The sequence below is a fragment of the Canis aureus genome, chromosome 23 (assembly GCF_053574225.1).
Source record: "Canis aureus isolate CA01 chromosome 23, VMU_Caureus_v.1.0, whole genome shotgun sequence".
NCBI classification, from domain to species: Eukaryota; Metazoa; Chordata; class Mammalia; order Carnivora; family Canidae; genus Canis; species Canis aureus.
The window spans coordinates 36,924,839-36,940,342 of record NC_135633.1 but is presented as its reverse complement, the minus strand read 5'-3'; the positions used below and the strand labels follow the sequence as shown (position 1 = coordinate 36,940,342).

Sequence of the window (15,504 nt, the reverse complement as noted above, 5' to 3'; positions counted from 1 at the left end):
ATACCCCCTTTGTTGTCCTCATACTGCATGGAGATAACTTGTATGAGAAACAAAACATGTTTTTGTGTGAGGAAGGCATTTGAGAAACACCCAGACTGAGTTCACAGGATTGGCACTGTATTTTTTGAGGCAAATAGACAAATGAAACAAATGATAAGATGGCACTTCTGACTGGCTGTCACCCTATATTAGAAAAAGAAGGAACAGTGAGTGCAGGTGTTAAAGTGAATAGACAAGCCAAGTTCTGGAGTTCCAGAGCTTTCTTTACTCTCTTCTTCCTGAGAAGAAATTGCTGGAACTTGGAGAACTAAACATCAGAACTATATTGAGGTGACTTGTAATGAAAGAAAAATTTTACAATGTCTCATTCACTTAAGAAATAGCAGGTTAGAAACTATGTAAAGATCATCTTATTCTTAAACAGATACATATATCAATGCATATAAGAGGGTAGTATAGTATCAGTGGCTATCTTTAAAAGATGAGATGGTACATTTATTTTTTTTTCATTCTCTTTATTGTGAAGTTCCTATGATAGCCATTACTTTTGTCCTATAACATGAAATTTAAATTATTATAGTAAAAAAAGTTATTAAAAAAATGTAGGCCATGCAGTTAAAAGCACTGCAAATTCCAAAGCAAAATGTTACTTGGATTGAAAATGAAACTGAAGGGGAAAATAATATAGTAATAGCAAGAGCTTGCTGAAATCCTATCTCTGGTCTCAGAAAAGGGATGGAAAACCTCCTCCAGTATTTAAAAGACTCTGTTGCTGCTTCTAAGTGTTTTCCCTCAGACTCTGGTTCTCTCTGTCGTTTCCCCTACCCCAAGGCTATTAAGAAATCATTTGGTCTGCCAAGGATAAATAGATGGTGGGATCATCTATAATGGGGCATGAGTAGGGGTCACGGTCATGAGGCCGCTGAGGATTTCTTATCACTTGTCACGGGAACCTGACAGCCTTCTCAGATCAGCCAAACCGAGGGGCAGGTAAAGCTAACCTGATACACCTCGAGTGTTTCTACATTACCCCAGTTGCCCTAGGAGGCAGACAACTGTCTAGAGAGGGAGCTTTGCACTCACAGTAACTGTAGGTGCTTTGGAGAGGTTTCATTTTATTTTTATTTTAAGACTCTGCCTTTTGTAAGGTTATGAGAAAAAGATGAGAGGAACTTGATCTGCCTTTTGTTCCCTTCCTTTCTGTCTCTCTCCCTCTTTCCTTCAACCTCTCCGTTTCTCCCCCCTCAACAGTTCTCCCAGGAGTTTATCTCCCTCTCTCCATTATTCCTCCTTACCCTTTTTCCTGCTTTCCCCAAGATTTATTGATTTATCATTGTTATTTTTGTGAGCACCTACCCTGGGAAGTTCTTTGAGGCCCTGGGGACACAAAGGAATGTGATATGCCCAGTATGTCTCCAAAATGGAGAAGGACCGGAGGACTGTCAGAACACTTGTTAATCGTAGAAACCAAGAAAGAATTTGAAATCTTCCAGTATTTTACATGAAGAGCAGAAACTCTTCCTAGGCACTCCTGCCAGTGTGATCAAACAAACTCTCTCATTTGGCTTCTAGGCACTGTCCATTTCAGGAGCCTGGAGAGCTCTTGTTGCCAGTGATAGCACCAGCATCCCCGCAGCTGTTCCCCAGAGCAGGCAGCTTTTTGCTATTACAGGTGAATAAGAGGAGTCTTTTTCTCACCCTCAATGATTTTTTTTTTAATAATGTTCTAACACCTATGAACTCCAAACAGATTCTTCTGGCTTTTTAAATCATTTTTACGAAAGGGTTAGGGGCAGAAGGACTTGCTTTTTAAGGTCAGAAAATCCTAACTTAGTAAAATTGGCTGCTGCATCTCAGGGATTAGGAAATTCAGGAAAAGACAGTGCAAAGGTGACACTATAATTAACAGGCAGTTGCAGGAAAGGAAGGATTCATGCTGTGCACTATGTAATTTGGAAACCAAATGTTCTTGTTGGAGAAACCTGGCCTTGCACAAAAAGCTATGGGGGCTGTTTTGGACAAATGAACTGACAAAATCTGCTTTGTGTGCTGGCAAATCCTAATCACCTATTTTCTTTTGCTGTCTTGACCACAGCCAGGCCACATTGTTATTTTATTCAATTATTTATTTAACAATTATTGATCACCTATTCACCAGGCACTTTCCTAAGTACAGAACCACAAAGATGAATAATAATAATAATAATAATAATAATAACAATAATAATAAAATCTTTGCTCTCAAGTAGGTCTTTGTTGCTTAGAGGAGACAGACTAACTGATATTCTCCTCCCCCAGCTACCAGCTGACTTCCGAAACAGAAACTTACATGAGTTTCCATGACAGCAGGGAGGTGAAGCTCTTCAAATTGCTCAGCAGAAAGCTGGGGAAAGCTTTTGAGAAAGACTTGAAGGAGAGTCTAGGAAGACTTACCAGGTGAATCCAAAGGGGAGGAGTACTCTCTGCAGAAGATGTAGCATATGCAAAGACATGAAGATGAGCAAGAACTCATCAAATTCAAGGAACTTTACATAGTTCTTACAACAAGAGCTCGTGGTAGAGCCAAGACGGGTAGAAGATGAAGAATAAGAGATATTCTAGGACAAAATGATACACAGCCAAGTTAACTTCTTTATTAAAAGAATTTTAAATCAATGATCTGTTCGAAGGTCAGTGGAGAAGGGTCCAGCCAGAGTCCCTCAAGGGCAGAAATTGTATCATAATTTCTTTATATTGCCAGCTTGCAATATAATGTTTGACATATAGACACTCAATAAATGTAGACCTTGGAATAATCAGAGAACAATCCTTGGCACTTTTGAACCACTGATTCTTAAAGAGCAAAGTGGAGAGAAAAGAGAAATATTGAGCTCTTACTATATGTCAGGTCCTGTGCTAGGAGATTTATAGATACTATGCTAATTAATATTCACAATGGCTCATGGGGGTTTATACATATCTCCCTATGCTTTGGGAGGTTGGGTAATTTACTGTGGTCACGTAGCTAGTATATGGCCAGAAGCAGCATTCAAACTCAGGTCTGTTTTTCTCCACAGCCCACATTTCTACATTTAGATGTGAACTTTTACTGAAATTTCTGCTGCAGCACTCTTGAGAGAATGCTAAAAAAATGTGTTCATTTACAATAATAGAAAAATATGGAATTACACAATCAGGTGCTAACAATTTCTGTAGTAAGTCTTGTGAATCCTATAAAAGTTCAGAGTAGCAGAGTTGCGAATTAGGTTTTTTTTTTTCTCCCTGTATTTTGTGGATTCAGAGAAGCTTTTTATTCAACTTACTACTGGTAAATGAAACATGAAATGAAAGAAATGAATAACAAATGAGACTGCTGAATAAATGATTGTGCATAGCCTGTGTTTAGAGCAAGTGTTTCTGAAGTTGCCAGTGTTAGATTGCTGCTATATGGGTGTTCTGGATATTTTAAGTGCATAGTTGATGACTCACTTGGCCTCCAGAGAGAATGAGAGTATAAATATAACAAGCGAGGAGAAGACAGTACTTCTAGAGAGCTGCTTAGAAAACCTTAGGCAGTGGTTTGGGCTTATTGCCTCTACCTTTCTCTCTTCCTTAACTCTTCCTCACTACAGCAGTGCTGGCCTCATCTTTCCGCAGCCTGAGCCTTGTTGCTGATTTTCTTAACAGTGCCTTTTTCATTTTTTAGGGTTCATAAGAATGTGATTTTTTTTTAAGTTCTTTTTGCTTTCAGTTTCAGGCCAAACTGTTTTTTTTTTTTTTTTTTTTTTTTTTTTTTTTTTTTTTTTTTTTAGCCTCACATGTCAAAAGCTCTGCGCCTTCAGACCTCTGAGTCATGGGCAGTGACTGGCTCCTCCAGCTTTCCGCCCCAGGTCCCACATGCTTCCAAATGTGCACATTTGCTAGATGAATCAATGATGTGGAGGAGGATTCCAGATAGAGTGGACCATCCCACTGCTGCGCAGTTACCCATGTCTTCCCTCCCACCTCAGTCTTCAAGGGCCAGAAGTGTTGGGTTTTGAAGGGAAGAGGAATTCTGCCCAGGATTTTGTTGCCAAGGTGCCAGAGATAAGGGCTCCCCACAGAAAATAATTTGCCTCCTACTCCCCATGATGTATATTTGGAAACCAGTGATGAGTTATATGTATGGTCTTTTAATATTTCCTGGTACAGTTGAAAGAGGAACACATTTTTTAGTTTGGGGGCAATATACCTGCCCTGTATATTCATAGTAATAAAGGATAATTATTCTAAATAACCTGAACTAGTCTCAAAAGAATTGGTCCTCTGTAAGTAATAGCACTTACCATTACAATTATTATGAGAGACTATGGCAATGAATATATGCTGTGTTTGATACCTAATTCTTTATCCGTGATGTAAAGATTATACTGAATTTCATATTTAAAATGTTAGGGAAAAGAGAAAATACTGATATTATTGGTAGTCTGTAGCTGAGATTATTCGCTTATGATCTAAATGCTATCTAGGCTTTCCAAATTACACGATTTTCTTCCACATGTTAAGCTGTGGTCGGGCCCATTACAGGAAGAGTGCAGGGTTTAATGAATCAAGAAAACAGTCAAAACTCTGGATAACCTCAGATTTCAAATTGTCAATGTACTGATATTTTTAGGAAAGTATCTGCCAGTTGGGTCTTGAGTGAAGGTAAACTAGGCCAAATGTGTTTCTGTCTGAAGTTTTAGTATTTTTATCATTTTCCTCCAATAGAAATGGGGTCTGGCCTTTACTCAGAAGATCTATTTCATGGATCATAAGATTGTGTTCTCAGAGTACTGGAAATTATGAGCAGATGCTCCCAGAAGAAACTCCAGACTTGACTTCATTTCTAGGTGACACTTATAGAGTAACCTTGAATAGGGAAACTACATAATTAGCCCAGTCTTGATGGGAACTAGTCATAAGTAATACAGAAGCAGCTTGTACAGAAAAATTGGAGCAGACAGCTTTTTAATTCAGCCCAGTTGCTACTTCCTGTTTCTACTGCAATTGCCAGGAATGAATAAAGTAGACTTTGGTAGAGTGTTTACTGTTGAATAGTATCTTGGGGAGATGCACTGGTTTTGGGGGGATGATATTAAACCTTAGAATGATTTGGATGAAAGGCTGGGCCCCTTCTGGAGGCAACCTCATTGTTTAAGAATTTTGTTATGATATTCCTAAGATGCAGGCGTGGTGTGAGTCAGAGGGAAATACATGTACTCTCTGATAGTCACTGAAAATGCTAATGATGAATAAAAGGCAGGATGCCACAAGGAAAATCTTGAGGATCAATCTCTAGTCCTTAGTTCTATCTCTGTTAACTGGGAATGACAGTGTGGACCTGGTGGGATTGTTGTGAGGAATAGAAATAATGTATGTGTCAGACCTGCTACAATGTCTGAACTATATATGCTCCATATGTGGGAACTCATAACCACAGTGGGCATTCTCATAGTTATTCTGATAGCGATAATAATAAAAGTAATAGAAGTAAAACAGTAAGAGTCATGTTACATGCTTACTAATTTCCAGGCAGTGTGTTAAAGCTTTATATGTATCATTTTAATTTAATTTGATGTAAGGTACTGTCATCATCCCATTTTAGAATTAGTTGTCGATAGAGTAGTGGTGATCATGACAGTGGAAGTAGTAATAGGAATGTTATAATAGTATTCCTAATGCCTCAGATCTTCTGTAAACACAGGAAAGGTATAAATGATAGGATTATACACACACCAAACCTTCCTGGGCTCTTTTAAAAAGCAATACAGTTCTTAGAAACTAGACATTTTCTCCCAATTTCTTTCCCCAATCTATGATTCAAGTAGAAGAACCAGGGGATCCCTGGGTGGCTCAGCAGTTTAGCGCCTGCCTTCGGCCCAGGGCATGATCCTGGAGTCTGGGGATCGAGTTCCACATCAGGCTCCCTCTATGGAGCCTGCTTCTCCCTCTGCCTGCGTCTCTGCCTCTCTCTCTCTCTCCTCTATGTGTATTCTCATGAATAAATAAATAAAATCTTAAAAAAACTTTTTTCTTTAAAAAATTATAAAATAAAAGAACCAAACATGAATTTCTGACTATAGTCCAGATTATTCAAAGATTATCCATCAGAGTTCATTCTTCAAGTAAGCATCTCAGCAAATACTTCTCAGGTGTCTACTCTGTGAAAGTACCTAGCTAGGCACTGAGGATACAAAGATGAATATATTGCAGTCACTGGATTAGTTTAGGAACTAGCAAAGCATGATGAGTAACTAAAGGAATTACAGTGCATCTTTCTATGCACTACAATACTGACGTACTTGTACAACACATGGAAAGAAAAATGTTTCTGTTATAGTGGAAGGCTGTAAGTACACCATGGTGGTTGGGAAGAAGCCAGAACTTAAAACTGGTCTAATTATTTGAAGTAGGAAACTTAGCACAACATTTATTTATTAAATACCATGTGTATGGATTGTGTTAAAAAAAAACAAAACAAATGATCAAAGTAATTATCAAAACAATGTATGTAGGGAAAATTTCCCAAGAAATAAAATAGGTGAGAATATTGTATTGGGTTTAGAACATGAGATTTGGATTCAGAAGATCTATGATTAATACTAAGTCACTAAACCATTCTGACTCTTATTATCTCATATGTCATAATATTCTTGCTCTACCTCTGCTATACTTTCATAGATTTAAGTTCTACATAAGCTATAAAAATGCTATATAAACTTAAAAGCACAACATAAACACTGGTTGTTTTTGATTGTATATAATTAGAACACTTAGGGAAGATGTAATGGAAGGAATATTTCTTAAATTGAGCTGTAATGAATAGAATTTGCATATGGAAAGGAAGAGTTTGTGTTGGGAACATCAGAAAACCTTCCAATTCTCTCTCTTGAGGAACGACAAGGTCATCGTAGTGATCATCTTCCATATGGTGGAGCGAACAGTATAAATGAATGCATGTAAGTAGGCCTGGTTCACTCATGATACTCAATATAAGTAAACCAATGCTGCTGTCAGAGCACACTGTGCAGTCATACACTTCTGTCAAGAAAGACTATTTCTGGTAGCAAACTAGAAATTATACCCTTTTGTCTATCAAAACTGTTAAAGAAATAAGTCATTCAGGAAATGGGTACCTCCAAAATATGATTTTTTTTTTCTGGCACAAAAGAAGACACTTCTCTGCCCTCAATCATTCTAGCTTTTCCAAAGGTTTCTTTTGTAGCAAAAGTCCTAAATACAAAGCAACACATTCTCTGCAGATAAACTATTAAGTAGTAAATTGCACCAAACAATATCCTTCTGCATGGAATGTGATAAACAAGGGTCTTACCTTTTCACTTACTTGTTGGCCTTTGAAGGATCAAAAAGCAGCTTCAAAAAATTCCTCTATCAATGTGCAACTTCAACAAGCAACTTCCCGTTTATAGGTTACTCATGCTTCCTAGTGGGTAAGTAGGATTATTTTCCAGCATTAGATGTTGACATTTTTCTGCTTCAGAGTATTCTAAGCAAACAGAACCCCCTTTCCTCCCAATTATCCCACATATACACACTTTCATTCCCATGCTCTTCACAGGACACAGTCACTGCCGATATTGGTCATTATAAGATTCATAGCTACCTTCACCTTTGCCCAGGTAATTTCAAATGCTTATTAGTAGGAACTGACCAACCAGTCAGTGAATCAGCCAGTAGCCCCTTCTTTAAATGTTCTAAATTGCTGTGTACTTATTTCTCTCTGAATATTTATTGGTGACCTCTTAAGAAGTTTTTCCATGTACTTTAATTAATTTTGACTCATAAATATTCAGCTCAGTGAATGAACAAATGAGATGACATGACATACCATGGAAGGCTCATTCACTTTTCAGGCCAGTGGATATACAACACAATGATCCCACCTTTTGGAGGAAATACACATATCCCTTCTTCATATTCATAGCCACACTTAGCTGAATCACCATCTTCTTCAGGCTTACAAGAGCCTCCTAATTAACCTCCTGCTCTAGTCTTCCTCTACTCCAATTAATTTCTTTCACAGTAGCTAGTGCTCTTGCTGTTGAATTTTATTCTATGAAGAAACTTTCGCACTTTTGAATATGTCATAGTTGATAAAATTTTAAAATATCATATATGTGAAAATAATAAAGTAGGTAAAAAAATAACCACAAACCCCTCTTCCAAGTTAAGACTTAGACTAATACTAATATCTTTGAGGGAGAGTCCCTGTGTACTATTCCCAAGTTCTATTTCTCTGCCTTCTTCTGCAGTTTATTTTTCTTATTCAGTAAAAGTTTTTAAGTCATCTGTGTTATGTGTGTGGTAGTAGATTGTTCATATTTATTGCTGTATAGTATTTCATTATGTGGACAATTATTTATTTGTTTATCCATCCTCCTGCCAATAAAGATTTAGATTGTTTCCAGTCTTTTTTATCACAAAATTGTAGTAGTAGTAGTCATTCTTGCATATATCTCTTGGTTTCTGTATACAGAGTTTCCCTAGGATTGGAATTACTGGATCATACAGTTTTCACCTGTTAAACATTACAAGATAATGTCAGATTGTTTTCCAAAATGGCTGTGCCTAGCCACATGCTTGCTAGAAATGTTGAGGAGCTGACATTTCTTACAGGCTCACTAGTATAACATTTGGTTAGACTGACCTTAATTTTTGCCTATTTAGGAGGTGTAACATGCCATTGTGCATTTTACCTACTTTGCATTTTCTGGATGAAGAAAAAGACTGAGGATCTTTTAATATGTTTATTCAACATTCATGTTTCTCTTTCTGTGTTCAGTGCTGTTGGCCTATATTTATATTGCATTTCCTTTCTTCTTATTGTTTTATAGTTTGCTTTACTCTTGCAGGAGCCTGATACACCACTGATTTCTAGGTATTGCAGGTACCTTCTTTTACATTGTAGATTAAGCTGTTTTAGTGTATTCAAACATATCAATTCTTTCTTTATACTTGAAACTTTCTCTCTTTTGTTTAAGAAATATCTTCCGGTTTCAGATCATGAAGATATCAAACTATAACTTTTCTCTTTTATATATATTTAGTAAATCTGATGTTGATTCTTTTGTGTTCGTTTTCCCAAATAAATAAATAATTCTCACAGCACTGTTTATTAAATAGGCTCCCTTTCTTCTTCTCCCAGTTATCTGCACTGCACACTCTGACATATATTTCTTTCTTTAAAAAAATTTATTCCTATACTATGTGGGCCTGTCTCTGTGTTCTCTATTCTGCTTCACTGGTCAAGTTGTTTATGCCTGTGCCAAATCCACACTATCTTAATTAAAATTCTTTATAATTAGTCATGATGTTTAATAGTTCAAATTATTCCACATTATTTTGCCTTAGGAATATCTTGGCTTTGTTTAAGTTTTATTTGTTGGTCTGCATTTTTGAAGGAACTTGGAAATTTCCACCAAAATTCCTCTTGTGGTTATCAATGTACTTGCTTGAACATATATGTTAATTTAGGAAGATTCATTCTTTTCTGAGATTGAGTGTTTATATCTATAAAGCTGCACTGTTTTTGCATTTATTCAGATCTTTAGTGTTTTGCAGCAATTTTATATTTTTCCATAAATATTTCACATTTTAAAAAGTATTAATTTAAAAAACTTTTGTGAAAATTTTCATCAAGTTCTTATATTGTTATTGATAATAAATAGTATCTCTTTCCCTCATATGAATTAAAAAGATCATATGATTTTCATCCTTATTCTATTAATGTGATTAATTATATTGAATGAGTTGTGAGAATTAGACCAACTTTGTTTTTCTAGTGTAAGTCATTTTCCTTTGCATGCTTGCTTACTTTGATTATTTTTGTTTTAGTTTCATTATTCTGCTGTTAAAATGATCACTTTTCTTCTAACTTTCTTGAATTTAATCTCTTTATTTCTATAAATCCCTAAGGTAGTTGATTAGCTCACTGAATCAGCCCTTTTCTTTTATATTAGCATTAAATACATTTCCTTGGAAACATTTTAGTACATTGGCATTGCATAACATTTTATATAGAGCCCTTTTTATTAACATTCAAATAAAACCTTTTACAAAGATTTATTTTATGATTACTTTGATCCAAAAATTATTTAGAGAAAGTCTTTTTTTAATTTCCAAAAATATGGGGATTTTTTTCGTTTCTGTTTTTGATTTCTGATTTAATAAAACAATGTACAGGAAACACTCTATGGTAACTATTCTTTTAAATTTATTTTAGGTTAGAATGTGGTCAATGATTTGCCACTGTTGAGAAAAATGTGTGTTTTCTAATCATTGGATGTTAAGTTTTTAATTATATTCAGTAGACTATGTTTGCTATTTTTTTATTTTCAAAGATTTTTATTGATATATTTGAGAGAGAGAGAAGGAAAGAGAGAATCTCAAGCGGACTTCCTGCTATATATTGAGTCTAAAGTGGAGCTCAATCTCGTGACCCTGAGATCACGACCTCAGCCACCCAGGCACCACAGTAATTTTTACAAGTTTTCTATACCTTTGCTAAATTTCTACCTATTTAACCTATCAATAAGTCAAAGACATTTATTTATACTCTCTCTCTTGAGTAGTGGGCTTATTTTTTTAAGATTTTATTTATTTATTTATTCATAAGAAACACAGAGAGAGGCAGAGACACAGGCAGAGGGAGAAGCAGGCTCCATGCAGGGAGCCCAATGTGGGACTCAATCCCGGCACTCTGGGATCGCGCCCTAAGCCGAAGGCAGATGCTCAACTGCCGAGCCACCCAGGCATCCCTTAAATAGTGGATTTATTGATATTTGTTAATATGTGCTTGTGCATCTTTAAGCTTTTCACATATTCTTTTAAGTTATGTATTTGATAATCTTAATATCTGGATTTCTTATAAGTCTGAATCTGTTGTTTCCCATGGTAGTCTGTTTCCTAATGTCTTCTTAATGGTGACTTTGTATTTTTGCTGAACTTAAATAATGGGAAATTTCAGGGGTCAAAACCTGGAGATATTTCTTACACAGAGGATTAGACTGCTTTTGATTGGAGCCAAAAGATTCTTTGGAATTGGAACCACTTTGTTTCCTCTTGAGGGTCCTGCTTAATTTTAGATTTTCATGTTCTCTGATCTTGGATCTGAAAATATTATTTTCCCTCAGGGCAGCCCTGGCTTTCATTTCCTACATCCCACTTTTCTGTTTTTGTTTGATGGTTTGTTATTTGTTTTGGTCTTGCTGGTTTTTCTCACATTTTTACATGTCTGCAATTCATTAAAAGCATGATGGTTAGAATTTATTAAGACATGGATGTATTTGCAGCAGGAGAGTTCCCTAGAGTGAGTGCTGTGTTTGTAAGACTGATGGAGGTGGGGATGATTTAATGCAGATTTTGATTATGTTGATTCCCTGCCTAAAATCCTCAAGTAGCCATCAGGATTAAATGCAATCTAAAGCAAAAGCATGAAGACCCCAATATTAGATCACTTTTTACATATTCAGTTTACTTTCCCTCTACTTACCCATATGAATCTGTGCTCACTATACTGAATACTAAAATACTTAAAATTTCCTAAATATGTCATACTTTTTAAAGACTTTTTGCTACTTCAGATCTTTTTATTATTTATCTGGATACTTTAGCTTTTAAGTTTCAGGGCACCTGTCACTTCTTTTTAAAAGTATTTTCTAACCCCCAAAGAACAGTTTAGGTGCCCTTCTTCTAAATTCCTGTAACAGTCTATACATACCTTTATTCTAGCTTTTACAATATTGAATACGTTCATTGCTTAATTTTTTTTTTCTATGAGGCTCTGAGAGAAAATGCTGCTTTTTATTTATCCCTCTATTTCTAGTGCATAATACTTAGGGTGTTCAAGTATGTTAATCTCTTAGTTCAGGGACTGCTATAATGGAATTTCATAGATTAGGTGGCTTATAAACAACAGAAATTTGTTGTTCACAGTTCTGGAGCCTGGAAAATCTAGCATCAAGTTACTAACAGATTTGGTATGTGGGGAGAACTTGCTTCCTCGTTTATAGACAGTCATCTTTTTGCTATGTTGTCATAAGGCAAAAGAGTAAGGGAAGCTTCTAGGGGTTCGTTTATAAGGGCACTTGTCCTATTCACAAGGGCTCCACCCTCATGACCTAATCATCTCCCAAAGTTCTGACCTCCAAATACCATTACTTTGGATGGATTTTGAAGGGACATAAATATTCAGTTGATGGCAGCTAGATCGCCCAAGACATTCCTGGCTTTCATTTCTAGTTTTTTTCAGTGTAATGATTAGTAGTACTCACTTTGGAGTTTGAATGTGCCCACTTAGGTTGAGAAATTATATAGTCACCCTGATGGTGTTGTAATGTTTATTCTGTGAATGAAAACAAAAAAGAAAGGGAAGGAGGGATACATGGAACTGGACAATGAGATCTGATTCACTTTTCTAGCAATGCTGCTTTGCAAAAATTATTTAACTCCTCTGTGCTTTAGTATACTCAGCTACAAAAAAGGGAAAAAAATTCCCTGCCAAATTCAAAATGAAACTAATAGTAATAAAAATTCTAGTATCTTAAACTTATGTAATGCTTTAAGATTTGCTAAGTACATTCACAAATACAGTTTCCTTTATCTTCTAGATGAGAGTGCTAAGTGGTGAACATTTGCATACTCTTTTTTTTAATTAATACTTCACATGACCAAGAGCAGTTGTTAGTAGGTGTTAAATGGTCTGGTGACTCTGCTTCCATGTCTGTATTTATTGAGAGACTACTATGTGTAGGGTGCCTGTGTTGGGTACAGATCCATGTCATTTTTTCAAATTTATGTTATATTAAGTATGAATATTGACCTCATCTAATAAAACTAAAGCTATACTTACTTTTCATTGGTTTCCCTCTTCCAGAATTATAATCATGACACCTAATACCTTCCATGAAACTTATGGAACTCTCTCCCACAGCAATTAGAAGTGACAGAAGAAATCAGTGGGGAAATATTTCATTGAACTGCATCATCTTTATTAATTGGGAGCTTGCTTGAGTGCTTGGCTGAGTAATTAAGTGTGTCTTTCACTTAAGAGTTCTATCAGTTATGTTTACTTCCTTCTTATTGGATTAATTCATGAAATATGAAGAACCATGGCAGGGCTCATATGGCTACTTTGAAAGTCTTGTAGCAGCAGATGTAGATTACAGCACAATTTATTTAACTCCTGTACCTGAATTGATTGTCCAGATGGTTAAAATGGCAAGATAGAATAACTATGATCATTGCACATCTCTCATAATATACTGTTTTTCATCTTATAAAACTCTGATTCACATAATCTCAAGATGATTCTGTTTACCATAACAACTTTGTGAGGTAGACAGAAAGATATTTTAAAGATAAAGAAATGAACCGATTAATGTGTGTGTGTGTGTGTGTGTGTGTGTGTGTTTTATTAGTTAGCACTTGTCTGACTCTAAGCCAAATGGTCTCCCTGACTACAGTTGACCTTACTGACAAAAGGTTGTTCTAAATGCAAATCTAACTTGCTTTCTCTATTATATAGAACTTATTTCTCTAGTTTGGCATGAGATAAAATTCAAACAGTGTAACCTTTGTCTGTAGGCACCTCATGATCCCACTCTTCCTTGCCTCTTCAACCCTAACTTTAATCCTTTTCCTTTTACCTTTACTCTTTTCACCTGTTCCACATTTCACTCACAGTTTCTTCTGCTTGTTTGCAGTGTCAGTTGCATGTTACCTGCTTCCTAAAGGCTTTGCTTGCCTTTATTGCCTTTTCCCAAACTCTCCAGCTCTATACTTCTCTGTCAAAAGATTGCAATAAAATAAAATAAAATAAAACTATTTACTTGTTTATAAATCTGTTTTTTTTTTTTTTTTTTTTTTTTTACTGGGCTCAGTATCCTTTGATTTTTGTATTCCTAACATCTGGCAGAGTTCCAGCATAGAATAAACACTGAAAACCTATTTATTGAAAAAAAATGATAAATGAATGAGTGATACACAATTCTATTTCTCCTATCTCATTTCATCTGAAACAGTTGTTACATATGTACAGTTCTTTGTAGTTGATCAAATGTGTTCATATTTCTCATTCCATCTGCACCACAGAAGTAACATGAGATGGAATAGGCAGGCAAGGGCCTAGTTCACAATTGAGGAACAGGAGGCTCAGGAAAAATAAATGACTGCCTCCAAATTAGTGACTGCTGGATGTCACTTCAACCTGAGTGTGTGTGTGCTTGCTGTGAGTGCTGTAAGTGTGATCGTTAGATGTCCTTGGGCAGGGAATTTCCACCATCAAATTAAATGAGTTGAGATAGGAAAGCTTAGACTAACAGGTTCTAAAAAAGCTTAAAGAATTCCAAAGAAGAATTAAAAAATTTTTTCTGTAGTTTCCTCAGCTCATCATTTTGTCTTGGCAATTAGGCATTGAGCCTGTGGCATTTATGAAAAGCATTGACAACAACTGCAGCAACAATAAGAGTAGTTAATATTTAGTGAGTACCTACGATATTCAGGGCATTGTGCTCTCAATTAACCTTCAAAACGGATTCTTTTAATAGGTACTATTTCCATTATTTTATAGATAAATAATTCAAATCTCAGGGGGAATTCACTACTTTGCCTAAACCATGTAGCTATTTTATGGTGGAGACAGTAACTCTCTCTCTGAAGGGAGCTGGCTGGAGCTGTTGGTTTCATCTGAATTTTTAGGGGGAAACTGCCAAGGACTAAGCTTCTCTTTGATGACTTAGATCACAGAGGTTATTTTCTTGGCATGATTGTGATAAACTTCTATCTGGTATTTCTAAATTGTCTAATGGTATATATGGAATATAAAATACCAATATTTCCTTCCTGGTTTGGTTATCCTGAACATTGTGTGAAATCTTAGTACCTCAAGAGAGAGCAGTTGTCCTGACACTGTTGCTTGGAGGAATTCAAATTAGATCAACCCAATCCCCAGCGTGTTGCAATGTTCTCATTCAGAGCACTGCAGTGCAAAGTTGGAATCTCGATCATTTTATTATCCTTCCTTCAGGAATTCATAATGTTCTATTCATGCACTCTGTTTTATAAAGATATGTGATGTAGTGCACATGATTAAGGATTCACATAATAGGTAGTAAAGAGCAAGGCCTCTGGAGCTAGGTAATTCTGAGCTCAAATCACAGTCACTCTAATTACTAATGATGAAGTATTAGGCAAATGACTTAGCCTTTCTGAGCCTCAGTTGACTCATCTGTGAAATTGAGTTTCTTTAAGTATGTCATGACGTTAGTGTAAAGACGAAGTATAATGTGTATGTGTATACATGTATTTTATACATATATACAAAAAATCCCTCATGTGTAAATGTGTAACAAGGATTATTACTTAACCCCTTTATTTTTAAAATACTTTAATATAACTATTATAAGACATTCATAAAATGAAAAAATAAAATGTATCACCTATAATCCCACACAAATGAAACAACCATTCTAGTTTTAGTTTAGT

At 35.7% G+C, this 15,504-nt stretch overlaps 1 protein-coding gene and 1 long non-coding RNA gene across 21 annotated transcripts in view; one reads left to right on the top strand and one right to left on the bottom strand.

Annotated features, from left to right (window-relative positions):
• Nucleotides 1-15,504, top strand: part of DLG2 (discs large MAGUK scaffold protein 2) — a 1,979,996-nt gene that overhangs the window by 890,288 nt on the left and 1,074,204 nt on the right. The gene's annotated exons all lie outside the window — the stretch shown is intronic.
• Nucleotides 1-15,504, bottom strand: part of LOC144295488 (uncharacterized) — a 33,920-nt gene that overhangs the window by 4,028 nt on the left and 14,388 nt on the right. For both annotated transcript variants that reach the window (XR_013362629.1, XR_013362628.1), the window contains exons 2-3: nt 7,334-7,444; nt 2,434-2,597 (exon numbers count right to left, since the gene is read on the bottom strand). This is a non-coding gene — a long non-coding RNA (uncharacterized LOC144295488). The remainder of the gene's footprint in view (nt 1-2,433; nt 2,598-7,333; nt 7,445-15,504) is intronic.